Raw genomic sequence first — 27,965 nt, 5'->3', positions numbered from 1 at the left:
TCAGGTGATGGGGCCTAATAGGATTTAACGTGTGTGTGTGTGTGTGTGTGAGAAATAGAGACTTGTCACTTTTTATCAGACACACACATCCAAATATTTGGGCCCAGAAATGCATGTTTTCTCTCCATTAGTGTCAGTGAACGTTGAGAGAGATGTTATGGATTCTTTGTGGGCCTGTTTTCAGTTTTTACATGGATGGCATCGATGAGTAGGCTGCATTCTATGAGTCGCTCCACTCCACCCTGTTCCTGGTTCACCCTATTGGATTCCATATCTCACTGTAGTGTACAAACTTCTCATTCACCTAGCTTCTTAACACACACACACACACACACACACACGCACACGCACACGCACACTCTCGCAGGGATGTGTTTTAATTAATCACTCTCTCCCAGGGTTTTGTCTCAAGGTCAGACACCTAGACAGACAGACATACAGACTGCAGATGGCTTCTTCAGCTCTCATTCGCTGCCAGGCAGACAGACAGAAACAAACGGTCACAGTGTATGCGTTTCTCTCTATATATGAATGGAGGAGGGGCATCTCTTCCTCCTCTTCGTTATCAGTCATGTGACTGGGATGACATTGTGTGTCTCGTTCTCTGTTTTCATTGATTCAGAATTAGAACCTCAGTAGCCTTGTAATTCTCATTCAGACCTCTCACTCAACCTTGAACAATGTAGGCCCATACAGACATAAACAAGGCAGTCTGCATCCTACTACGGTCTGGTAATTTAGCCTAGCCAGCCTATCACAATAGGACTGAGTAAAGTTGTAGTTAATGTCATTATAAGTGTCAGTATGGCAGCACATAAGCTCATTCTCTGGAAGGTCTTCAGAGGTGGCTGGCAGGCAGGCACGGCTACTGGACGACGAGTGAGATCTGGCTGTGAAACATTGTTCCACCTAATCTCTATTGGTTTACCCAGTACACCGTAGAGGGATAGTGGATATATAGTGGATATACACGACAAGGGTTGACACATTTACAACATGATCCCTCCACTGTGTTGTCTGGCTCTGCATCTGTCTGTTTCGTATCCATGGTGAGTTGGCGAAACACATGACTCCCGCAACGGCATGTCAGACTTCCAGAGTTCCACTCCCTGCCGTTTGGCATCGGTTGCCATGGCACCCAACACTGTCTGCCATTTGCTGTTGTCCTGAGTGCTCTGTCTGTACAATGCCCCACACCTTGTCTCTGGTCCAGTCTAAAGGTGAATAGGGTCTGATGTGTTGTCATGGAGAGCAGAGACCAAGCTATTCCATTGTAAGGTAATATCCTTACAACAGCCGTTCAAAAGTTTGGGGTCACTTGAGACATTTCCTTGTTTGTTTTATTTTTAAGAAAAGCACTTTTCTAAAACGGTGTGTTTTTAATCAGTCATTTGGTTCCCTGAATATACTTTTGTGTAGTTTTATTTTTTTATAAATGTAACTTTTTAAACGTTTCACTATTTGTAATTTTATAACGTTCACTGAATAGGATGTTCCTCCCCTTAAGCTTTTGGCCGATTAAAAAAAAAAAACAACATCTCATTGCAAAATAATGCTTTTGACCCTATTCATTGAAATACTAGTCGATGTAAATATGTTTGACTGGTGAAGCTCATCAGTTTATAGGTTCATTTGCATAATTTAGTGGAATTAAATTGGCGAGTGTGTACAGTATATTCATTATGTATCTTATTTGTCACATGCATACAGACACAGAGCCTTTGAGTGGAAAGCAGTGGAAAGCAGAGCCTTTGAGTGGAAAGCAGGCTTCCTCAGCACCTCACACAGCATAGGCAATGGAAAGCAGGCTTCCTCAGCACCTCACACAGCATAGGCAACGGAAAGCAGGCTTCCTCAGCACCTCACACAGCATAGGCAACGGAAAGCAGGCTTCCTCAGCACCTCACACAGCATAGGCAACGGAAAGCAGGCTTCCTCAGCACCTCACACAGCATAGGCAACGGAGAGCAGGCTTCCTCAGCACCTCACACAGCATAGGCAACGGAAAGCAGGCTTCCTCAGCACCTCACACAGCATAGGCAACGGAAAGCAGGCTTCCTCAGTACCTCACACAGCATAGGCAACGGAAAGCAGGCTTCCTCAGCACCTCACACAGCATAGGCAACGGAAAGCAGGCTTCCTCAGTACCTCACACAGCATAGGCAACGGAAAGCAGGCTTCCTCAGCGCGTCACACAGCATAGGCAACGGAAAGCAGGCTTCCTCAGCACCTCACACAGCATAGGCAACGGAAAGCAGGCTTCCTCAGCACCTCACACAGCATAGGCAACGGAAAGCAGGCTTCCTCAGCACCTCACACAGCATAGGCAACGGAAAGCAGGCTTCCTCAGTACCTCACACAGCATAGGCAACGGAAAGCAGGCTTCCTCAGCACCTCACACAGCATAGGCAACGGAAAGCAGGCTTCCTCAGTACCTCACACAGCATAGGCAACGGAAAGCAGGCTTCCTCAGCGCGTCACACAGCATAGGCAAAGGGAGGCAGGCTTCCTCAGTACCTCACACAGCATAGGCAACAGGAGGCAGGCTTCCTCAGCGCGTCACACACCACATTGCGATGAACTGGAGGCAGTATGCATTTTGAAAACATACTTAATTGTTTCAAACCTGAATGTTTTACGACATATTATGAGGCATGTTATGAGGCACCTTGCTTCAAAGTAGCCAAAATCAGACCATAGAATTGCCTCCACAGATATCAACTTTCTGTCATTGTCCTGTAGCCAAAGGCACAATCCTAGTCATATTAGCAACCCATGCTACTTGTTGCATATTAGATGTCCTGTCTTTCTAACTGTCTCTTTCTAACGGTCTATATTTTCATTTGTCACATAAAACCGCTCGCATGTGTGGTGCGTGTTTACCCACTAATTGCATTATGGAATGAACATTGGCGCGCAGCCTGAACTACTACTGCCTTGTGTGTGTTGCTGTGTGTTGCTGCGTGTTGCTGCGTTTATAATCTGAAGAAATAATAGTTTATCAACATTTTAAGATAAACGTTCTGATCTGTTGCGTCAGACTCATTGCTTTTTAACATTTAAAAAATGTAGCATAGGCCTATTGGTTGTATGAATTTGGGATCTGTCATCCCACAACTGTCCCGGAGTCTGTTTGGAATAGGCTTTTTCTTTCTCCACAAACTGACCAATAGAAGAGGTAACCTTTGCTACTATGTGTTATTGTAGATCGACAGGCTAGTGATGTTCCTGTTCGTGACTCGTCTTGTTGGTCGAGGAAAAGTACATGTGGGCAGTTGTCCTAACATCTTCAAAGTGCCCTTCAGAATTCGTTAAGAAGGACCGCACATCTTCGCTAATGCGTTGTTAATATGAATGACCATAATGTAAATGTGTTTGGTGTCATTCTGAGCACCGTGGGGGGACGCCCTAATCAGGTGGCGCACCCATTGCATATGGGTCGTGTACATTTCTCAATTGTCCTGCGCCACGTTTTCCTAACGGAAACCCTGCTCCATTGATGTAGATGGTCTATTCTGTCTGTAGACATGAATCAATGAAAACACCTGGTCACTGTCCATAAAATTGTAGGGTGATATTACACAGAGTTGAGGTGAAACCTTGAGGTGAACATATAGGCTATGTATATTGTCTATGGCCCTTTGGCGAAAGGTAATACTGTACACGGACAGAATCAGTGAAAACCTCACTGTCCAGGCTAGTGGCTAGCTTCCAGTCCTGCTTTCTTGTAATGATAAGGAAAAAGAGCATTTAGCTCTTGAGCGTGTGTAAGTTTGTATGGGGATGAGATACATGTGTATAGAGTCAGTGCAAGAGAGTTAGTTTAAAAAAGAAGGTAAATGCAGGTAGTCCGGGAGCCATTTGATGAACTATCTAGCAGCCTTGTTCAGTAGACTTATGGTTTGGGGATAGAAGCTGTTCAGGGTCCTGTTGGTACTGCTTGCCGTGCTGTATCAGAGAGGACAATCTATGGTGTGTGTGTGTGTTACTGCTGTGAGTCACCCTGATGATCCTCCTTGGCGTCTCATTGTTTCCTCATCAGAGAGAGAGAGCGAGATAATGCCAGTTGACCTTTTAATACCACTATGTGAAGCCCTTCTGTCATACCTTACTGAATCACTGAGAGATGTATAGAGTGAGTTATAGAGAGGCAGACAGACAGATTGCCTATTGTTTATGAACTCTTTAGTAAGTTGACTGATAGAGAACACATTGTCATTTACAACAATGACCTTGGAAATGACCTGAGCTCATCAAATCAAACGTTATTGGTCGCATATATATATATTTATCCAATGTTATTGCGTGTGTAATGAAATGCTTGTGTTCCTAGCTCCAACAGTGCATTAATATTTAACAATGCACACAAACCTAATAGTAATAGAATGCAATTAAGAGAACAAAAAATGTTAAGACGAGCAACAATGGTGTCCGGAGTGTAAATATATTTTTAGTGGATTCGGATATTTCAGCCACAACCGTTGCTGACAGGTGTATTAAATCTAGCACACATCCATGCAATCTCCATAGACAAACATTGACAGTAGAATGGCCTTACTGAAGTGATTTTCAACGTGGCACCGTCATAGGATGCCACCTTTCCAACAAGTCAGTTTGTCAAGTGTCTGCCCTGCTAGAGTTGGCCTGGTCAACGGTAAAGGCTGTTACTGTGAAGTGGAAATGCCTAGGAGCAACAATGGCTCAGCCGCTAAGTGGTAGGCCACACAAGCTCACAGAACCGAACTGCCGATTGCTGAAGCGCGCAGCATGTAAAAATCATCTGTCCTCCATCTGGCAGTCCGACAGACAAATCTGGGTTTGGTGGATACCAGGAGAACACTACCTGCCCCAATGCATAGTGCCAACTGTAAAGTTTGGTGGTGGAGGAATAATGGTCCGGGACTGTTTTTCATGTTCTTTTTTTTACAATGACGGCCTACCCCGGCCAAACCCTCCCCTAACCCGGACGACACTGGGCCAATTGTGCACCGCCCTATGGGACTCCCGATCACAGACTGTTGTGATACAGCCCGGGATCTAACCCAGGTCTGTAGTGATGCCTCTAGTGCTGCGATGCAGTGCCTTAGACCGCTGCGCCACACAGGGTGGTTGCGGCTAGGCCCCTTACTTCCAGTGAAGGGAAATCTTAATGCTACATTATAAATGACATTCTAGATGATTCTGAGCTTCCAAATTTGTGGCAAAAGTTTGGGGAAGGCCTTTTCCTGTTTCAGAATGACAATGCTCCCGTGCACAAGGCAAGGTCCATACAGAAATTGTTATTTGAGATCAGTGTGGAAAAACTTGACTGGCCTGCACAGAGCCCTGACCTTAACCCCATCGAACACCCTTTGGGATGAATTGGAATGCCGACTGCGAGCCAGGCCTAATCGTCCAACATCAGTGCCCGACCTCAAGAATGCTCTTGTGGCTCAATGGAAGCAAGTCCCCACAGCAATGTCCAAAACATCTAGTGAAAAGCCTTCCTAGAAGAGTGGAGGCTGTTATAGCAGCAGAGGGGGGGACCACATACTTTGTTTGTGTGTGTGAGTGATAGGATTTATGGACAGTATGTGGATAGAATATGTAGTATATCTGACGAATATGTAGGATAGAATAGTGTGTGTGTGTGTGTGTGTGTGTGTGTGTGTGTGTGTGTATATATATATATATATATCACACCAATAGTTGAATAGGATGGCATTGACTAGAATACAGTGTATACATACGAAATGAGTAGAACAGTATGTAAACATGATTAAAGTGAGCAGTGATTCTGTGTCTATGTACATAGGGCAGCAGCCTCTTGGGTGCAGGGATGAGTAACCAGGTGGTAGCCAGCTAGTGGCAGTGAGTAAGTTCAGGGCAGGGTACTGGGAGTGGTCTGGCTACTAATGGCCAGTGATTGGAGTCTGTATGTTGGCAGCAGCCAGTCTGTTAGTGATGGCAATTTAACAGTCTGATGGCTTTGAGATTGAAGCTGTTTTTCAGTCTCTCGGTCCCAGCTTTGATGCATCTGTACTGACTTCGCCTTCTAGATGGTACCGGGGTGAACAGGCAGTGGCTCGGGTGGATGAGGTCCTTGAAGATCTTCTTCCTGTGACACCGGGTGCTGTAGATGTCCTGGAGGGCAGGCAGTGTGCTTCATTAAAGTATCTCAAATATCCCCCCAAAAATAAAACCACAGAATGCATTAAAACAATACAAGTTTGGAAGCCATAGAGCCTGAAGGTACTGTACAGCTACTGTAAGTGGTTGTTTGAATGTTAAAAACACTGTTTCAGATCGAATATCTCATGCCAATCCTCTTCCAATGTTCTGGTGGGTTTTTCAATTATCAGGTGTCTATAGTTTGTCATTGTGCACATGGACCTTGTAGCCTGTATCTGTGCTGGCAGATAGGCCTATCTCACCATGTACTGTGCTTTTGTCAGTTGTTAGGGACATCGCTGTGTGTGTGCTCGTGCGTGTGTGAGTCACAGACAGTTCAACGACATTCCTTCACGTTGACCCAGCCCAATATTTTTTATTGTCCCATGACATTTTATGACACTAGTTATGTTCTGCCTCTGCCAGGTTAGCCTAACCCTGAGACATAGTGTCTGTTGTAAGGCTTTGCCTATAACCCTTAAGCTCATATCTAACGAAAAGCAGGTTTTTATTTCAATGATTTTTTAAAACCCGTGTGTTCAAGCTGGAATTAGAATGCATGGTAGTGAATGAGAGAGAACACATGCAGTGAGCATCAAATCAAATCACATGTTATTTGTCACATGCTCTGAGTACCAGGCCATTAGGACCTGATGAGGGAACAGAGCCCTGAGTACCAGGCCATTAGGAGCTGATGGAGGAACAACAGCGCCCTGAGTACCAGGCCATTAGGACCTGATGGAGGAACAACAGAGCCCTGAGTACCAGGCCATTAGGACCTGATGGAGAAACAACAGAGCCCTGAGTACCAGGCCATTAGGACCTGATGGAGGAACAACAGAGCCCTGAGTACCAGGCCATTAGGACCTGATGGAGGAACAACAGAGCCCTGAGTACCAGGCCATTAGGACCTGATGGAGGAACAACAGAGCCCTGATGTTTGATATGAGTCTGGAAGGAGAGTTTGCAGTCGAGCCAGACACCAAGGTACTTATAGATGTCCACATATTCAAGGTCGGAACCATCCAGGGTGGTGATGCTAGTCGGGCATGCGGGTGCAGGCAGCGATCGGTTGAAAAGCATGCATTTGGTTTTACTAGCGTTTAAGAACAGTTGGAGGCCACGGAAGGAGTATTGTATGGCATTGAAGCTCGTTTGGAGGTTAGATAGCACAATGTCCAAAGACGGGCCGGAAGTATATAGAATGGTGTCGTCTGCGTAGAGGTGGATCAGGGAATCGCCCGTAGCAAGAGCAACATCATTGATATATACAGAGAAAAGAGTTGGCCCGAGAATTGAACCCTGTGGCACCCCCATAGAGACTGCCAGAGGACCGGACAGCATGCCCTCCGATTTGACACACTGAACTCTGTCTGCAAAGGAATTGGTGAACCAGGCAAGGCAGTCATCCGAAAAACCGAGGCTACTGAGTCTGCCGATAAGAATATGGTGATTGACAGAGTCGAAGGCCTTGGCAAGGTCGATGAAGACGGCTGCACAGTACTGTCTTTTATCGATGGCGGTTATGATATCGTTTAATACCTTGAGTGTGGCTGAGGTGCACCCGTGACCGGCTCGGAAACCAGACTGCATAGCGGAGAACGTACGGTGGGATTCGAGATGGTCAGTCACCTGTTTGTTGACTTGGCTTTCGAAGACCTTAGATAGGCAGGGCAGGATGGATATAGGTCTGTAACAGTTTGGGTCCAGGGTGTCTCCACCTTTGAAGAGAGGGATGACTGCGGCAGCTTTCCAATCCTTGGGGATCTCAGACGATATGAAAGAGAGGTTGAACAGGCTGGTAATAGGGGTTGCGACAATGGCGGCGGATAGTTTCAGAAATAAAGGGTCCAGATTGTCAAGCCCAGCTGATTTGTACGGGTCCAGGTTTTGCAGCTCTTTCAGAACATCTGCTATCTGGATTTGGGTAAAGGAGAACCTGGAGAGGCTTGGGCGAGGAGCTGCGGGGGGGGCGGAGCTGTTGGCCGAGGTTGGAGTAGCCAGGCGGAAGGCATGGCCAGCCGTTGAGAAATGCTTATTGAAGTTTTCGATAACCATGGATTTATCGGTGGTGACCGTGTTACCTAGCCTCAGTGCAGTGGGCAGCTGGGAGGAGGTGCTCTTGTTCTCCATGGACTTCACAGTGTCCCAGAACTTTTTGGAGTTGGAGCTACAGGATGCAAACTTCTGCCTGAAGTAGCTGGCCTTAGCTTTCCTGACTGACTACGTGTATTGGTTCCTGACTTCCCTGAACAGTTGCATATCGCGGGGACTGTTCGACGCTATTGCAGTCCGCCACAGGATGTTTTTGTGCTGGTCGAGGGCAGTCAGGTCTGGAGTGAACCAAGGGCTGTATCTGTTCTTGGTTCTGCATTTTTTGAACGGAGCATGCTTATCTAAAATGGTGAGGAAGTTACTTTTAAAGAATGACCAGGCATCCTCAACTGACGGGATGAGAGTGAAGGAAAGGCAGCCAACAAGTGCTCAGCATATGTGGGAATTCCTTCAAGACTGTTGGAAAAGCATTCCAGGTGAAGCTGGTTGAGAGAATGCCAAGAGTGTGCAAAGCTGTCATCAAGGTAAAGTGTGGCTATTTGAAGAATCTCAAATATAAAATATTTTGATTTGTTTAACATGTTTTTAGTTACTACATGATTCCATAAGTCTTATTTCATAGGTTTGATGTCTTCACTATTATTCTACAATGTAGAAAATAAAAAAAATTAAGAAAAACCCTTGAAGGAGTAGGTGTTCTAAAACTTTTGACCGGTATTGTGTGTGTGTGTGTGTGTGTGTGTGTGTGTGTGTGTGTGTGTGTGTGTGTGTGTGTGTGTGTGTGTGTGTGTGTGTGTGTGTGTGTGTGTGAATATATATATTTAGTGGCATGAAAAAGTATGTGAACCATTTGGAATTACCTGGATTTCTGCATAAATTGGTCATAAAATCTGATGTGATGTTCATCGAAGTCACAACAAACAGTGTGCTTAAACTAATAACACACAAAGTATTGTATTGTTCTTGTCTATATTGAATACAAATTTTAACATTCACAGTGTAGGTTGGAAAAAATGTGTGAACCCCCTAGGCTAATGACTACTCCAAAAGCTAATTGGAGTCAGGAGTCAGCTAACCTGGAGTCCAATCAATGAGACGTTGGTTAAATTTGCCTTTCCCTATAAAAAAAAACTCACCAAATTTGAGTTTGCTATTCACAAGAAGCATTGCCTAATGTGAACCATGCCTCGAAATTAAAATAAAATATGTTTAATTTAGAATGGTTTTCATGGGAGGACACCATGGAAGAAGCCACTGCTGTCAAAAAAAACATTGGTGCATGTCTGAAGTTTACAAAAGAGCACCTGGATGTTCCACAGCGCTACTGACAATATATTCTGTGGACAGATGAAACTACAGTTGACTTGTTTGGAAGGAACACACAACACTATGTGTGGAGAAAAACAAAGTCAAAGCACACCAACAACAAAACCTCATCCCAACTGTAAAGTATGGTGGAGGAAGCATCATGGTTTGGGGCTGCTTTGCTGCCTCAGGGCCTGGACAGCTTGCTATCATTGATGGAAAATTGAATTGGTTGCCCCATTGTCTCATATTTACTCATGGCCCTCTGACCCGTGTCCCCAACACGCCCCACCTGTGCAGGGAACCCCTCCCCCTCAACTCACAAGGGTTAGATTCAGGCACTCCTACTGGCTGACACTAGTGGAAGACTGGAAGTTGATTTTTAGCACAGATCGAGGAAGTTACCTATCTGTAGTTCTTTATAGGGGAAAGCAAAAAGCTGACCTTAGATCAGGTTCTGAGCCATTTCCATCCTACTTCAGATGAAGAGGTGATGTCCAGCTGGCTGCTGAGTGTTGGACACTTGGACGTACACACACCTTAATAACTGTCTGAGGTTGCCCAACTCTCATACTGATAAGACTGGTCATAGGTCAGTGTTGGGCAATTCACTCCTCCTTTCTGCTGTTAGCTAAGAGCGCTGGCTGTTAGCTAAGAGCGCTGGCTGTTAGCTAAGAGCGCTGGCTGTTAGCTAAGAGCGCTGGCTGTTAGCTAAGAGCGCTGGCTGTTAGCTAAGAGCGCTGGCTGTTTGCTAAGAGCGCTGGCTGTTTCTCTCTCTTTCTCTCTTTCTCTCTCTCTCTCTCTCTCTCGCTCTCTCTCGCTCTCTCTCGCTCTCTCTCGCTCTCTCTCGCTCTCTCTCGCGCGCTCTCTCGCTCTCTCTCGCTCTCTCTCTCAGTTTCGACTAGCACGTGAACGCGTCTCCAAAACTGTGCTGTGATGCCTCTGATGGTCACTAGTAGTGTACCAAACTTGCCAGGTTCTTTTGGTCTGGTACTCAGGGCTCTGTTGCTCCTCATAGCTGGTTGATTCATAGGCTAACAGTGTTTTGATGGCCTCTATTAAAAAGAGGAGGATTTCTATAGGCTTGGCCTATTATATTTATTTCTCAACTTTCATAATATTAAGCACGTTGATTCTGTTTTCAACCGGAGATGCATGAAAATGAACCGCGGGAAAAGCGTCCTCCATTTGCTTTTCAAGTGCAAATGTAAAAATATCGGATGACAGGTCTTTCCCCCTCCCTACCCCTGTTCTGACAGGTGCATGATAAAGGACCATTCTAAATCCAAACTCATTTCACATTATTTAGTGTATTTAAAGACTAGATTAAATTGAGAATAGTCTGATAGGTGAGAATATATCTTGTGAATGATGCCCAGGGTGCGCAGTCTAAGGGAATAAACAGGCGAATGCATCTTTTTTTGCGACTTTTTCAAATCATACTCACGTGCATCATGTAAAAATATTCAATGGTCAATTGTATTCTTCTCACTATAAAATAATGCCAATGGAATTCTCAGCAAATATTGTCTGCTAAATGAACTACTGTAGCCCACAGCCATATACTACTGTACTGTACAAACTTGTGGAACACAGACGTCTCTGATTGGTTCAGATTTGGTCTTGTCCAGACCAACCAAATGTGGTCTTGTTTGGGGGGGTAGAGCTCATTAAATAATAGCTAGTGTGTAGAATAATAATCTAATATGCGAAGGAAGGATATTGTATGTTTCTACCTTTGTGTTCCTACTTAGACCCCCGTCACCATGAAGAGAATGACATTCATATTAGTGCTGTGTGGGGTGACTCATAGCCCGCAGTCCCCACGGTTATATCCGCGGCGTGGAAGGTTTTAGGGTCATGAAATACTGTGTGGATGAAGTGTGGGTGGGTGGCGGGCGTGTGTGTGTGTGTGTGTGTGTGTGTGTGTGTCTGTCGGTGTGGCGTGTGTGTGTGTCTGTCTGTCTATTTGGTGGGTGTGTGTGTATGTCTGTTTATGTGTGTGTCTGTCTGTGTGGCAGGTGTGTGTGTGTCTGTCTGTGTGGCAGGTGTGTGTGTGTCTATCTGAGTGGCTGGTGTCTGTCTGTCTGTCTGTCTGTCTGTCTGTCTGTCTGTCTGTCTGTCTGTCTGTCTGTCTGTCTGTCTGTCTGTCTGTCTGTCTGTCTGTCTGTCTGTCTGTCTGTCTGTCTGTCTGTCTGTCTGTCTGTCTGTCTGTCTGTCTGTCTGTCTGTCTGTCTGTCTGTCTGTCTGTCTGTCTGTCTGTCTGTCTGTCTGTCTGTCTGTCTGTCTGTCTGTCTGTCTGTCTGTCTGTCTGTCTGTCTGTCTGTCTGTCTGTCTGTCTGTCTGTCTGTCTGTCTGTCTGTCTGTCTGTCTGTCTGTCTGTCTGTCTGTCTGTCTGTCTGTCTGTCTGTCTGTCTGTCTGTCTGTCTGTCTGTCTGTCTGTCTGTCTGTCTGTCTGTCTGTGTTCTATTTTTAACAAGACAGACCCTCAGGTATTCTGCTGCTACTTGAATATCTCGTGTACACACACACACACACACAGACAACACGTGGCTAATCAGCAAACTCACTGACCTTGCCTGCAGTACTGTGGTTTTCTCTTTATACAGGTATATACCATTTTATTACTCGGAAAATAAGAAAATAAATCATTGACAGAAGTTAAATCAGTCAATGTAATCCTAATTCTCAATAATAATATATACACTGAGTGGACAAAACATTAAGAATACCTGCTCTTTCCATGATAGACTGACCAGGTGAAAACTATGATTCCTTATTGATGTCACTTGTTAAATCCACTCCAATCAGTGTAGATGAAGGGGAGAAGACTGGTTAAAGAAAGATTTTTAAGCCTTGAGACAATTGAGACATGGATTGTGTCTGTGTGCCATTCAGAGGGTGAATGGGCAAGACAACAGATTGAAGTGCCTTTTGAACTGGGTGTGGTAGACAACTGTGGGAAGCTTTTCTGATAGCAATCGGGGGGGGTGTTCTTAATATTATATTGTACACTTCTGATGGCAATGGGGGGGTGTTCTTAATATTATATTGTACACTTCTGATGGCAATGGGGGAGGGGGGTGTTCCAATTATTATATTGTACACTTCTGATGGCAATGGGGGGGATGTTCTTAATATTATATTGTACACTTCTGATGGCAATGGGGGGTGTTCTTAATATTATATTGTACACTTCTGATGGCAATGGGGGGGGGGTGTTCTTAATATTATATTGTACACTGTATATTAAAACACTCTTAATTAGAGCAAGATCCATGAAGAGAAATACACCAACAGGCTCAAAAGGGTAGACTGGTATAGAGGTAGTTGACTGTGACCCCGGTCAACAGTCACATGGGGAGAACACACACCTCCCCTAAAGCCTTCCTCGTCCTTCGGTTCAGCCGGCACCTAGCGTAACGATTGTGCTCGCATCCTCCCTTAGAACAGGTTTTCACTCAGGTCCCCCCCCCCCATGCGTCCTGCACCACGTCTATCTCTATAGGCACAAGCACTGTTCATGACACAAACTGGGAACATGTCGACATGGTGTGCAGACAATATTTTACACTTTTAATGCTCATTTTTACAACAAAATACTATGGGCTAAAAAACCCTAGCTTAAAAAAAAACGTAAGTCACTTTGTCATTATGGGGTATTGTGTGTAGATTGGTGAGATAAAACATCTATTTAACAATCCATTTTGAATTTGGTCTGTAACACAACAGTGTGTAATAAGGGGGTATGAATACTTTGAAAGCACTGCGTTTCTGTTTTAGTGTTTCACCTTAGTGAAGGTGTAAACTAAGATTTCCTGGTTCTCTGTTTTTGGTTGAATAGGTTTCTCAATTTATAAAAAAAAAAAAAAAATGTTGCGTTCTTCATCAAACCATTTCTCATTGTTAGTTTTCTCATTGTTGTTAGTTTTCTCATTGTTGTTAGTTTTCTCATTGTTGTTAGTTTTCTCATTGTTGTTAGTTTTCTCATTGTTGTTAGTTTTCTCATTGTTGTTAGTTTTCTCATTGTTGTTAGTTTTCTCAGGTTTACTGCCTGAATGCAAACGTGAAAGGTTAGTTGGTACAGTAGCACCAATATAGTGTTAGTTGGTACAGTAGCACCAATATAGTGTTAGTTGGTACAGTAGCACCAATATAGTGTTGGTTGGTACAGTAGCACCAATATAGTGTTAGTTGGTACAGTAGCACCAATATAGTGTTAGTTGGTACAGTAGCACCAATATAGTGTTAGTTGGTACAGTAGCACCAATATAGTGTTAGTTGGTACAGTAGCACCAATATAGTGTTAGTTGGTACAGTAGCACCAATATAGTGTTAGTTGGTACAGTAGCACCAATATAGTGTTAGTTGGCACAGTAGCACCAATATAGTGTTAGTTGGCACAGTAGCACCAATATAGTGTTAGTTGGCACAGTAGCACCAATATAGTGTTAGTTGGCACAGTAGCACCAATATAGTGTTAGTTGGTACAGTAGCACCAATATAGTGTTAGTTGGTACAGTAGCACCAATATAGTGTTAGTTGGTACAGTAGCACCAATATAGTGTTAGTTGGTACAGTAGCACCAATATAGTGTTAGTTGGTACAGTAGCACCAATATAGTGTTAGTTGGTACAGTAGCACCAATATAGTGTTAGTTGGTACAGTAGCACCAATATAGTGTTAGTTGGTACAGTAGCACCAATATAGTGTTAGTTGGTACAGTAGCACCAATATAGTGTTAGTTGGTACAGTAGCACCAATATAGTGTTAGTTGGTACAGTAGCACCAATATAGTGTTAGTTGGTACAGTAGCACCAATATAGTGTTAGTTGGTACAGTAGCACCAATATAGTGTTAGTTGGTACAGTAGCACCAATATAGGGTTAGTTGGTACAGTAGCACCAATATAGGGTTAGTTGGTACAGTAGCACCAATATAGGGTTAGTTGGTACAGTAGCACCAATATAGGGTTAGTTGGTACAGTAGCACCAATATAGTGTTAGTTGGTACAGTAGCACCAATATAGTGTTAGTTGGTACAGTAGCACCAATATAGTGTTAGTTGGTACAGTAGCACCAATATAGTGTTAGTTGGTACGGTAGCACCAATATAGTGTTAGTTGGTACGGTAGCACCAATATAGTGTTAGTTGGTACGGTAGCACCAATATAGTGTTAGTTGGTACGGTAGCACCAATATAGTGTTAGTTGGTACGGTAGCACCAATATAGTGTTAGTTGGTACGGTAGCACCAATATAGTGTTAGTTGGTAGTTGGTACGGTAGCACCAATATAGTGTTAGTTGGTACGGTAGCACCAATATAGTGTTAGTTGGTACGGTAGCACCAATATAGTGTTAGTTGGTACGGTAGCACCAATATAGTGTTAGTTGGTACGGTAGCACCAATATAGTGTTAGTTGGTACGGTAGCACCAATATAGTGTTAGTTGGTACGGTAGCACCAATATAGTGTTAGTTGGTACGGTAGCACCAATATAGTGTTAGTTGGTACGGTAGCACCAATATAGTGTTAGTTGGTACGGTAGCACCAATATAGTGTTAGTTGGTACGGTAGCACCAATATAGTGTTAGTTGGTACGGTAGCACCAATATAGTGTTAGTTGGTACGGTAGCACCAATATAGTGTTAGTTGGTACGGTAGCACCAATATAGTGTTAGTTGGTACGGTAGCACCAATATAGTGTTAGTTGGTACGGTAGCACCAATATAGTGTTAGTTGGTACGGTAGCACCAATATAGTGTTAGTTGGTACGGTAGCACCAATATAGTGTTAGTTGGTACGGTAGCACCAATATAGTGTTAGTTGGTACGGTAGCACCAATATAGTGTTAGTTGGTACGGTAGCACCAATATAGTGTTAGTTGGTACGGTAGCACCAATATAGTGTTAGTTGGTACGGTAGCACCAATATAGTGTTAGTTGGTACGGTAGCACCAATATAGTGTTAGTTGGTACGGTAGCACCAAATAGTGTTAGTGTTAGTTGGTACGGTAGCACCAATATAGTGTTAGTTGGTACGGTAGCACCAATATAGTGTTAGTTGGTACGGTAGCACCAATATAGTGTTAGTTGGTACGGTAGCACCAATATAGTGTTAGTTGGTACGGTAGCACCAATATAGTGTTAGTTGGTACGGTAGCACCAATATAGTGTTAGTTGGTACGGTAGCACCAATATAGTGTTAGTTGGTACGGTAGCACCAATATAGTGTTAGTTGGTACGGTAGCACCAATATAGTGTTAGTTGGTACAGTAGCACCAATATAGTGTTAGTTGGTACAGTAGCACCAATATAGTGTTCAGGCTTCCTACTGCTAAGTTTACACCTTCACTATTTCAGGGAATTGGATGTATTTTTTGCCAATAGTCTTTTGGTAGGGTTGGGGTATGCTGTCACCTATGGGCACTTATGGCTATTCACAATATATCTCGATGTAATGTTTTCTCTAAGCTTTGTTGCACATTTTAAAGGCCAATACACTGCATTTAAAACAGTCAGCAATAATCTATTGAATTCAGGGCTTGTGAAATTATACCTTGACTAAATATAATCAAGTCTGTCTATGAAATTGCCATTTTTTGTTACAAATTTAACCAGATCGATGCACACATCCACTAATAATGACTAACTTGAATCAGGCATTGTAGAAAATTAACACAGCTCTCATAAACAATCTCTCACAAGCCCCACATTCTAGTGAGTAGCCAGCTAATCATTATTTTTCAAGTGTCGCCAAACGTGGATCTATTCGTGTGCTAACAAAGTAGAACCGTTGAACCGTTCTGAATACCCCATCCTGTCCGTCTCCAACTGTTTCAGCCTGTTCACTTTAGATATTGAAATCAAGCGGCCTACCAAGATGAGAAGATTCTTATTTTTCAGAACGAGAACGAGTTGCCATATCCTGAAATAAATGCATATTCTTGTGCTCATTGCACACGAATCAATCACAGACTAGCACATAACTAACTGTCTGTGGCTAAAATGCTGCTAGCGGTACGTGGGACCGTAATGCCACGCGCGACAGAAACTGAGCATTCATTTTCCACATGTTCACTAACCAGGTTTCCATCCAACCTTTTGTATGCCGAGTAAAGTACGTGACAACTAAAACATGTCACGACAGGCCTGATGGAAACACAGTAAAGTACGTGACAACTAAAACATGTCACGACAGGCCTGATGGAAACAGAGTAAAGTACGTGACAATTAAAACATGTCACGACAGGCCTGATGGAAACACAGTAAAGTACGTGACAACTAAAACATGTCACGACAGGCCTGATGGAAACAGAGTAAAGTACGTGACAACTAAAACATGTCACGACAGGCCTGATGGAAACAGAGTAAAGTACGTGACAATTAAAACATGTCACGACAGGCCTGATGGAAACAGAGTAAAGTACGTGACAACTAAAACATGTCACGACAGGCCTGATGGAAACAGAGTAAAGTACGTGACAAATAAAACATGTCACGACAGGCCTGATGGAAACAGAGTAAAGTACGTGACAAATAAAACATGTCACAACAGGCCTGATGGAAACAGAGTAAAGTACGTGACAACTAAAACATGTCACGACAGGCCTGATGGAAACAGAGTAAAGTACGTGACAAATAAAACATGTCACGACAGGCCTGATGGAAACAGAGTAAAGTACGTGACAACTAAAACATGTCACGACAGGCCTGATGGAAACAGAGTAAAGTACGTGACAACTAAAACATGTCACGACAGGCCTGATGGAAACAGAGTAAAGTACGTGACAACTAAAACATGTCACGACAGGCCTGATGGAAACAGAGTAAAGTACGTGACAAATAAAACATGTCACGACAGGCCTGATGGAAACAGAGTAAAGTACGTGACAACTAAAACATGTCACGACAGGCCTGATGGAAACAGAGTAAAGTACGTGACAAATAAAACATGTCACGACAGGCCTGATGGAAACAGAGTAAAGTACGTGACAACTAAAACATGTCACGACAGGCCTGATGGAAACAGAGTAAAGTACGTGACAACTAAAACATGTCACGACAGGCCTGATGGAAACAGAGTAAAGTACGTGACAACTAAAACATGTCACGACAGGCCTGATGGAAACAGAGTAAAGTACGTGACAACTAAAACATGTCACGACAGGCCTGATGGAAACAGAGTAAAGTACGTGACAACTAAAACATGTCACGACAGGTCCTGATGGAAACAGGCCTGATAAAACATGTCACGACAGGCCTGATGGAAACAGAGTAAAGTACGTGACAACTAAAACATGTCACGACAGGCCTGATGGAAACAGAGTAAAGTACGTGACAAATAAAACATGTCACGACAGGCCTGATGGAAACAGAGTAAAGTACGTGACAACTAAAACATGTCACGACAGGCCTGATGGAAACAGAGTAAAGTACGTGACAACTAAAACATGTCACGACAGGCCTGATGGAAACAGAGTAAAGTACGTGACAACTAAAACATGTCACGAAAGGCCTGATGGAAACAGAGTAAAGTACGTGACAACTAAAACATGTCACGACAGGCCTGATGGAAACACGACATTTGTTGATAAACTTTCCAAATGTTGATAAAACGAGATCGGCTAGACAAGGTTGGATCTTTTTAGTTGTTTAAATGAATTATGCGGGAAATGTCTGAACTCTCTTATGCGCAAATATTGATATAATAACCATCATGTTGAAGTACTGTGTTCTCCTCCAACTACGACTCAGGAAACCATTCAGTTTATTAGACTGCAGATGAAATAATTGATGATGAACTTCTCAGGGAGGTGAGAGTGCACGGCGATGAGCTTGATGCTCCTTTCCAATAAATATCCAGGGTCTCATTCTGGTGACATGATCATCGATGTTTGCTTGGCTGCAGTTTGACAAATAAAAATGATCTCATTATTTTGTCTGTAATAATCTCATCATGTAGACTAGGCCTACCTGAACTCTAGCTACGAGCTGTTAGCTAGAGGGACACGTGCCAATACCACAGTGGGCACACTCTCTATTTAACTATTTCTCACAGTGGACACACTCTCTATTTAACTATTTACCACAGTGGGCACACACTCTATTTAACTATTTACCACAGTGGGCGCACTCTCTATTTAACTATTTACCACAGTGGGCACACTCTCTATTTAACTATTTACCACAGTGGGCACACTCTCTATTTAACTATTTACCACAGTGGGCACACTCTCTATTTAACTATTTACCACAGTGGGCACACTCTCTATTTAACTATTTACCACAGTTGGCACACTCTCTATTTAACTATTTACCACAGTGGGCACACTCTCTATTTAACTATTTACCACAGTGGGCACACTCTCTATTTAACTATTTACCACAGTGGGCACACTCTCTATTTAACTATTTACCACAGTGGGCACACTCTCTATTTAACTATTTACCAACAGTGGGCACACTCTCTATTTAACTATTTACCACAGTGGGCACACTCTCTATTTAACTATTTACCACAGTGGGCACACTCTCTATTTAACTGTTTACCACAGTGGGCACACTCTCTATTTAACTATTTACCACAGTGGACACACTCTCTATTTAACTATTTACCACAGTGGGCACACTCTCTATTTAACTATTTACCACAGTGGGCACACTCTCTATTTAACTATTTACCACAGTGGGCACACTCTCTATTTAACTATTTACCACAGTGGGCACACTCTCTATTTAACTATTTACCACAGTGGGCACACTCTATTTAACTATTTACCAACAGTGGGCACACTCTCTATTTAACTATTTACCACAGTGGGCACACTCTCTATTTAACTATTTACCACAGTGGGCACACTCTCTATTTAACTGTTTACCACAGTGGGCACACTCTCTATTTAACTATTTACCACAGTGGACACACTCTCTATTTAACTATTTACCACAGTGGGCACACTCTCTATTTAACTATTTACCACAGTGGGCACACTCTCTATTTAACTATTTACCACAGTGGGCACACTCTCTATTTAACTATTTACCACAGTGGGCACACTCTCTAACTATTTACCACAGTGGGCACACTCTCTATTTAACTATTTACCACAGTGGGCACACTCTCTATTTAACTATTTACCACAGTGGGCACACTCTCTATTTAACTATTTACCACAGTGGGCACACTCTCTATTTAACTATTTACCACAGTGGGCACACACTCTATTTAACTATTTACCACAGTGGGCACACTCTCTATTTAACTATTTACCACAGTGGGCACACTCTCTATTTAACTATTTACCAACAGTGGGCACACTCTCTATTTAACTATTTACCACAGTGGGCACACTCTCTATTTAACTATTTACCACAGTGGGCACACTCTCTATTTAACTATTTACCAACAGTGGGCACACTCTCTATTTAACTATTTACCACAGTGGGCACACTCTCTAACTATTTACCAACAGTGGGCACACTCTCTAACTATTTACCAACAGTGGGCACACTCTCTATTTAACAAAACATTTTTTTGTGAGAAAACCATCAGTAGAGATGAAAATGTGATGGAAACCCATTGAACTTGTATTTTTTTATTGGGTATGTGGGAATTTAACCGCAAAAGGTATTTGATGTGCTCTACCTCATCACACACACCATTTTATCTGCAACAACTCAATTTGATGGAAAATCTCTGATGGGAAAATGCATATGGTTTTAATTTGGACAAACACACAAATGAGTGTATCGGTCTGGACCACTAGGGCCCCCTCATCCAGCTGGCTCCACTAGGGCCCTCTCTCTCAGCCGGCTGGCTCCACTAGGGCCCTCTCTCTCAGCCGGCTGGCTCCTCTAGGGCCCTCTCTCTCAGCCGGCTGGCTCCTCTAGGGCCCTCTCTCTCAGCCGGCTGGCTCCTCTAGGGCCCTCTCTCTCAGCCGGCTGGCTCCTCTAGGGCCCTCTCTCTCAGCCGGCTGGCTCCACTAGGGCCCTCTCTCTCAGCCGGCTGGCTCCTCTAGGGCCCTCTCTCTCAGCCGGCTGGCTCCTCTAGGGCCCTCTCTCTCAGCCGGCTGGCTCCTCTAGGGCCCTCCCTCTCAGCCGGCTGGCTCCTCTAGGGCCCTCCCTCTCAGCCGGCTGGCTCCTCTAGGGCCCTCTCTCTCAGCCGGCTGGCTCCTCTAGGGCCCTCTCTCTCAGCCGGCTGGCTCCTCTAGGGCCCTCTCTCTCAGCCGGCTGGCTCCTCTAGGGCCCTCTCTCTCAGCCGGCTGGCTCCTCTAGGGCCCTCTCTCTCTCAGCCGGCTGGCTCCTCTAGGGCCCCCTCTCTCTCAGCCGGCTGGCTCCTCTAGGGCCCTCTCTCTCTCAGCCGGCTGGCTCCTCTAGGGCCCTCTCTCTCAGCCGGCTGGCTCTTCTAGGGCCCTCTCTCTCAGCCGGCTGGCTCCTCTAGGGCCCTCTCTCTCAGCCGGCTGGCTCCTCTAGGGCCCCCTCTCTCTCAGCCGGCTGGCTCCTCTAGGGCCCTCTCTCTCTCAGCCGGCTGGCTCCTCTAGGGCCCTCTCTCTCTCAGCCGGCTGGCTCCTCTAGGGCCCTCTCAGCCGGCTGGCTCTTCTAGGTTCCTCTTTTAGTATAAATGTAAAGGGAAAATAAATCAACAGATAACAGCCTAGGTTCTATTTACTGTGGTGTTTGTTCTCCACTGGGACCCTTTTCTTATTGCAACAGGTCACACATTTTGCTGCAATTGGTTGCACACTGCGGTATTTCAGATATGGGAGCTTGTCAACATTGCATTTGTTTTCAAATTCTTTTCGTGTCCTTCCTTGTAATCTGAGGGAAATATGTGTTTCTTATATGGTTGTACATTTGGCAGGAGGTTACGAAGTGCAGCTCAGATTCTACCTCATTTTGTGGGCGTGTGCACATAGGCAGACCTGGCTCTCAAGAGAAGACGGGCTAGGGCGGCCTCTCTCAATAGCAAGGCTATACTCACTGTCTGTACGTTTGTCAATTTTTTTCCCCTCTGTTTTCTATCCTTCAAACTGGTCATATAGTCTGCCACCGTCTACTGTCTGTTTAGGGCCAAATAGCATTTCAGTTTACTTTGAGATTTTGTCATGTTATATACTTGTATTTTAATTGGCTTATAATTCGGTAGGGCCCCATTGTAAGAGTGTTGTCCTGAGGCTTTGTTGGGTTGGTAGTGGTAGGTGAACTTAGAATTAGGACGAGGGAACTTTTCTCCATGCTCATCTCTTGGCATTACAGGGTTTTGTACAGGGAGGACTGGGTATGGCTTGTTTTTAGGTGGTTCTAGAATTTAATGGCTAGTTTTTATATATTTGTCATGGTTATTGGCCTATATATTAGTCATATAACCTATATACACTGCTCAAAAAAATAAAGGGAACACTAAAATAACACGTCCTAGAAATGAATGATTAAATACTTTTTATTAAATACTTTTTTCTTCACATAGTTGAATGTGCTGACAACAAAATCACACAAATTATCAATGGAAATCAAATTTATCAACACATGGAGGTCTGGATTTGGAGTCACACTCAAAATTAAAGTGGAAAACCACACTACAGGCTGATCCAACTTTGATGTAATATCCTTAAAACAAGTCAAAATGAGGCTCAGTAGTGTGTGTGGCATCCACGTGCCTGTATGACCTCCCTACAACGCCTGGGCATGCTCCTGGTGAGGTGGTGGATGGTCTCCTGAGGGATCTCCTCCCAGACCTGGACTAAAGCATCCGCCAACTCCTGGACAGTCTGTGGTGCAACGTGGCGTTGGTGGATGGAGCGAGACATGATGTCCCGGATGTGCTCAATTGGATTCAGGTCTGGGGAACGGGCGGGCCAGTCCATAGCATCAATGCCTTCCACTTGCAGGAACTGCTGACACACTCCAGCCACATGGGGTCTACCATTGTCTTGCATTAGGAGGAACCCAGGGCCAACCGCACCAGCATATGGTCTCACAAGGGGTCTGAGGATCTCCTCTTGGTACCTAATGGCAGTCAGGCTACCGCTGGCGAGCACATGGAGAGCTGTGCGGCCCCCCCAAAGAAATGCCACCCCACACCAAGACTGACCCACCCTGCCAAACCGGTCATGCTGCAGAACGTTCTCCACGGCGTCTCCAGACTGTCACGTCTGTCACGTGCTCAGTGTGAACCTGCTTTCATCTGTGAAGAGCACAGGGCGCCAGTGGCGAATTTGCCAATCTTGGTGTTCTCTGGCAAATGCCAAACGACCTGCATGGTGTTGGGCTGTAAGCACAACCCCCACCTGTGGACGTCGGGCCCTCATACCACCCTCATGGAGTCTGTTTTGCTGACCGTTTGAGCAGACACATGCACATTTGTGGCCTGCTGGAGGTAATTTTGCAGGGCTCTGGCAGTGCTCCTCCTGCTCCTCCTTGCACAAAGGCGGAGGTAGCGGTCCTGCTGCTGGGTTGTTGCCCTCCTACGGCCTCCTCCACGTCTCCTGATGTACTGGCCTGTCTCCTGGTAGCGCCTCCATGCTCTGGACACTACGCTGACAGACACAGCAAACCTTCTTGCCACAGCTCATATTGATGTGGCATCCTGGATGAGCTGCACTACCTGAGCCACTTGTGTGGGTTGTAGACTGCGTCTCATGCTACCACTAGAGTGAAAGCATCGCCAGCATTCAAAAGTGACCAAAACATCAGCCAGGAAGCATAGGAACTGAGAAGTGGTCTGTGGTCACCACCTGCAGAACCACTCCTTAAGTTGGGGGTGTCTTGCTAATTGCCTATAATTTCCACCTGTTGTCTATTCCATTTGCACAACAGCATGTGAAATTGATTGTCAATCAGTGTTGCTTCCTATGTGGACAGTTTGATTTCACAGAAGTGTGATTAACTTGGAGTTACATTGTGTTGTTTAAGTGTTCCCTTAATTTTTTTGAGCAGTGTATTAGTCATGGTTATTGGCCTATATATTTGTCATATAACCTATATATTTGTCATGGTTATTGGCCTATATATTTGTCATATAACCTATATATTTGTCATGGTTATTGGCCTATATATTTGTCATATAACCTATATATTTGTCATGGTTATTGGCCTATATATTTGTCATATAACCTATATATTTGTCATGGTTATTGGCCTATATATTTGTCATATAACCTATATATTTGTCATGGTTATTGGCCTATATATTTGTCATATAACCTATATATTTGTCATGGTTATTGGCCTATATATTTGTCATATAACCTATATATTAGTCATGGTTATTGGCCTATATATTTGTCATATAACCTATATATTTGTCATGGTTATTGGCCTATATATTTGTCATATAACCTATATATTTGTCATGGTTATTGGCCTATTTAGCTAAAAATAAAGGGAACACTTGCTTTTGTAGAATTCTGCATGCAGGATTTCAGTTGGATGTTTGTCCCATTTAAAAAATATATATATTATTAGTTTGCGGACCCCACACTTCACTTCCATATAGGGCAAATAATTGGTTCAATTATAGATTGGAAGATTTTGAGGCAGGTTCTATTTGGAATGTTCATTTTTATAGAGCAAAAAGCCCTTCTTGCTTTCTCTTTTAGTTCATTGACAGCCAAACATAAATTACCGGTGCAACTTATTTTAAGCCCAGATATAAATAGACTTTAGTGTGTTATGTCTTGTTCCTAACTGGGAAATTGTGTTTTAAGTCTTGGGATTTTGATCTGTTTTTGGAAAATAATGTTCTTTATCTTCTTGAAGTTTACTGTCAGGGACCATGTCTGACAGAACTGATGTAGAATATTTAGATTATGTTGTAGACCTACTTTTGTGTGTGACAACAGAACTAGATTAGTTTAGACTAGTTTACATACAGCAGGAATTTAACTTCCCTCTCTCAGTCTCCCCTTCTCTCTGTCTCTCCTTCTTTCTGTGTCTCCCTCTCTCTCTGTCTGTCTCCGTCTGACACTCTGTCTGTCTCGCTCTCTCGCTCTCTGAATCGCTCTCTGGCTTGATCTCACTCGCTCTCTCTAGCTCTTGCTCTGGCTCGCTCTCTCTGGCTGGCTCGCTCGCTCGCTCTCTCTGGCTGGCTCGCTCGCTCGCTCTCTCTGGCTGGCTCGCTCGCTCTCTCTGGCTGGCTCGCTCGCTCTCTCTGGCTGGCTCGCTCGCTCTCTCTGGCTGGCTCGCTCGCTCTCTCTGGCTGGCTCGCTCGCTCTCTCTGGCTGGCTCGCTCGCTCTCTCTGGCTGGCTCGCTCTCTCTCTCTCTCTGGCTCGCTGGCTCGCTCTCTCTCTCTCTCTGGCTCGCTCTCTCTCTCTCTCTGGCTCGCTCTCTCTCTCTCTCTGGCTCGCTCTCTGGCTCTCTCTCTCTCTCTCTCTCTCTCTCTCTCTCTCTCTCTCTCTCTCTCTCTCTCTCTCTCTCTCTCTCTCTCTCTCTGTCTCTCTCTCTCTCTCTCTCTCTCTCTCTCTGCTCTCTGTCTCTCTCTCTCGCTCGCTCTCTCTCTGCTCTCTCTCGCTCGCTCGGCTCTCTCTCTCTCTCTCTGGCTCGCTAGCTCTCTCTCTCTCTCTCTCTCTCGCTCTCTCTCTCTCTCTCTCTCTGGCTCTCTCTCTCTCTCTCTCTCTCTCGCTCTCTCTCTCTCTCTCTCTCTCTCTGGCTCTCTCTCTCTCTGGCTCTCTCTCTCTCTGTCTCTCTGTCTCTCTGTCTCTCTGTCTCTCTGTCTCTCTGTCTCTCTGTCTCTCTGTCTCTCTGTCTCTCTGTCTCTCTGTCTCTCTGTCTCTCTGTCTCTCTGTCTCTCTGTCTCTCTGTCTCTCTGTCTCTCTGTCTCTCTGTCTCTCTGTCTCTCTCTCTCTCTCTCTCTCTCTCTCTCTCTCTCTCTCTCTCTCTCTCTCTCTCTCTGGCTAGCTCGCTAGCTCTCTCTCTCTCTCTCTCTCTGGCTCGCTAGCTCTCTCTCTCTGGCTCGCTCGCTAGCTCTCTCTCTGGCTCGCTCGCTAGCTCTCTCTCTGGCTCGCTCACTCTCTCTCTCTCTTGCTCTCTGTCCCCCTCTCTGTGTCTCTCCTCCTTGATCCATCAGTGGGGAGAGGGTGTCTGTTCAGTGGGGAGGGGGTGTCTGTTCAGTGGGGGAGGGGTGTCTGTTCAGTGGGGAGTGGGGGGGGTGTCTGTTCAGTGGGGAGGGGTGTCTGTTCAGTGGGGAGGGGTGTCTGTTCTGTTCAGTGGGGAGGGGGTGTCTGTTCTGTGGGGAGGGGGGTGTCTGTTCTGTGGGGAGGGGGTGTCTGTTCTGTGGGGAGGGGGTGTCTGTTCAGTGGGGAGGGTTGGGGGGGTGTCTGTTCTGTGGGGAGGGGGTGTCTGTTCTGTGGGGAGGAGGAGACTGCAGCATCTGTATTTTTCTTGTTCCAGGCTGGTAGGGTTGTTTTCTGTCCTGGATGGGTGGTGTACAGGGTTGGGGCTGGTGTACAGGGTTGGGGCTGGTGTACAGGGTTGGGGCTGGTGTACAGGGTTGGGGCTGGTGTACAGGGTTGGGGCTGGTGTACAGGGTTGGGGCTGGTGTACAGGGTTGGGGCTGGTGTACAGGGTTGGGGCTGGTGTACAGGGTTGGGGCTGGTGTACAGGGTTGGGGCTGGTGTACAGGGTTGGGGCTGGTGTACAGGGTTGGGGCTGGTGTACAGGGTTGGGGCTGGTGTACAGGGTTGGGGCTGTATGTTGGAGGGCCGAGGTATAGTATAGCGAATAGGCTTAGGGACGGTTTAGTAAATGACCAGTTGAGGCAGGCAGAAATGTCAGTGTAGAAGTCCAGGTAACATGTGATTCAGGGGGCGGGGTCTACAGATCGCAGAGCTGTGTTGTTGGGGCTTGTGCTGGCTCGTCTCACACTGGGGCATATGGGGTCAGGTGAACCTTCTGGAGGACTTGTAGTGGTGTGGGGCGTATGGGAGGTTCTATGTACAGTGGATGAGAAGGGGGGCTTGGTTCTAACTTTCTAGGTTTGTTTAAATTTAAGTGAAGTTTGTGCTTTTAATGATGTAACTACAGGGCTCGACATTAACACTTGTCCTCATATACGGGACAAGTTTTTAAAAAACACACAAAACCATGTTGGACAAGAAAACTATAGATTTAAGTTGTCTTAATGGATGAGGGAAAAAAATCACATCACAATATCAAACAATTACTCAGATCATAACTGGATCAGAGAGACCAACAGTGGAATAATATTCAGAGCCAGCTGGTCATTGTGTAGATGATATGCAGATTGGCTACAGTCTCATGTCCAACACAGGTACCAGAAAATGTAGCCAAACTTTTTTTGAGACATTTAATTACATAAATACAGGCTAAACGCCAGTCATGTTTTAGAGATATAATGAAGGATAATTAACATTAACTTCTAAAGGCTTGATTCTGTCTACATACTCAAGGCTTGTTTCATTCAGATCAATTGGTCACCTGACCGGAGAGTGAAGGAAGGACAGTGTCCCACCTTGAATCTAAGCAGAGGCCGTCAGCATTTTAAAAAAAAAAAACTATTTAGGCCTACCCATAAACATAATTGTTTACTCCTAGCCATATAAATGTCGAGGTAATTATTTCATAAAGACTTAATATGACATTGAAACCAGCATTTTTCTCATGTTCTATTGGTTTTCAAATCAATGTTCTTTTATTGTCCAGCAGGCAAAGGCATAATTCTGGTCATTATCGTAACCCTAGTTACTGTAGCCCTAGTTACTGTAGCCCTAGTTACTGTAGCCCTAGTTACTGTAGCCCTAGTTACTGCATCTTTAGATCTCCCCTTACTTCATTTCTAAGGTATTTTTATCTCTAACATGAAACCACTCCTGCATGTGGTGTGCTTTTCAGAACAGTGTTTTCCTGCTAATTTCATTTTGGAACATTCGCAGTAGCCTACAGGCACATTGTTGAACTTATAATATGCAGAAATCAAATGTTAATGACATTTTAAGCTCATCTGTTGCATCAGCCTCATTGCTTTACTTATTTAATTTGTTATGTTTGTAGTGGTTGTATGAATTTCAGATCTGCCGTCCCAGAGTCTGTTTTGAAACGCACTCATTTTTGCGTCCCAGGGCTGATGGGATGCCCTTAATTTTGGGCTCTGGAGGGAATTATTTTTACAAAGACCTAAAAAGTATTTGTAGTGTAATTGTAGTGTTGGGTGGCCAACCATCCTACAGGGGAGCCTTAAAGGGGCAGTGCTGTATTTCGATACAAACTTGAACAGGTAGAGTGTAGCCCACATTTTAGTCTGAATCTCTTTGGTGAAAAAGATGGTTAAGCATTTTATTTTGTAAATTGGTTCATTGCATCTTGCAAATAAAATAAAAAACAGTCCAGAAGGACAAGTGGCAAAAAAAGGTCAATGTCAAGCTTTTAACTATTGGGCCAATAACGGTATTTTGAAATCTCTCTCTCTCTCTCTCTCTCTCTCTCTCTCTCTCTCTCTCT

General features: G+C 44.6%; 1 protein-coding gene across 1 annotated transcript in view; it reads left to right on the top strand.

Moving 5' to 3' along the window:
- Positions 1 to 27,965, top strand: part of LOC124036609 (metal transporter CNNM4-like) — an 85,263-nt gene that overhangs the window by 1,649 nt on the left and 55,649 nt on the right. The window lies entirely within an intron of this gene.

This window comes from Oncorhynchus gorbuscha, linkage group LG05 (assembly GCF_021184085.1).
Source record: "Oncorhynchus gorbuscha isolate QuinsamMale2020 ecotype Even-year linkage group LG05, OgorEven_v1.0, whole genome shotgun sequence".
In the NCBI taxonomy this organism is placed as follows: domain Eukaryota; kingdom Metazoa; phylum Chordata; class Actinopteri; order Salmoniformes; family Salmonidae; genus Oncorhynchus; species Oncorhynchus gorbuscha.
Note: the sequence above shows the minus strand (reverse complement) of the source record. Positions and strands in the feature narration are given on the sequence as shown.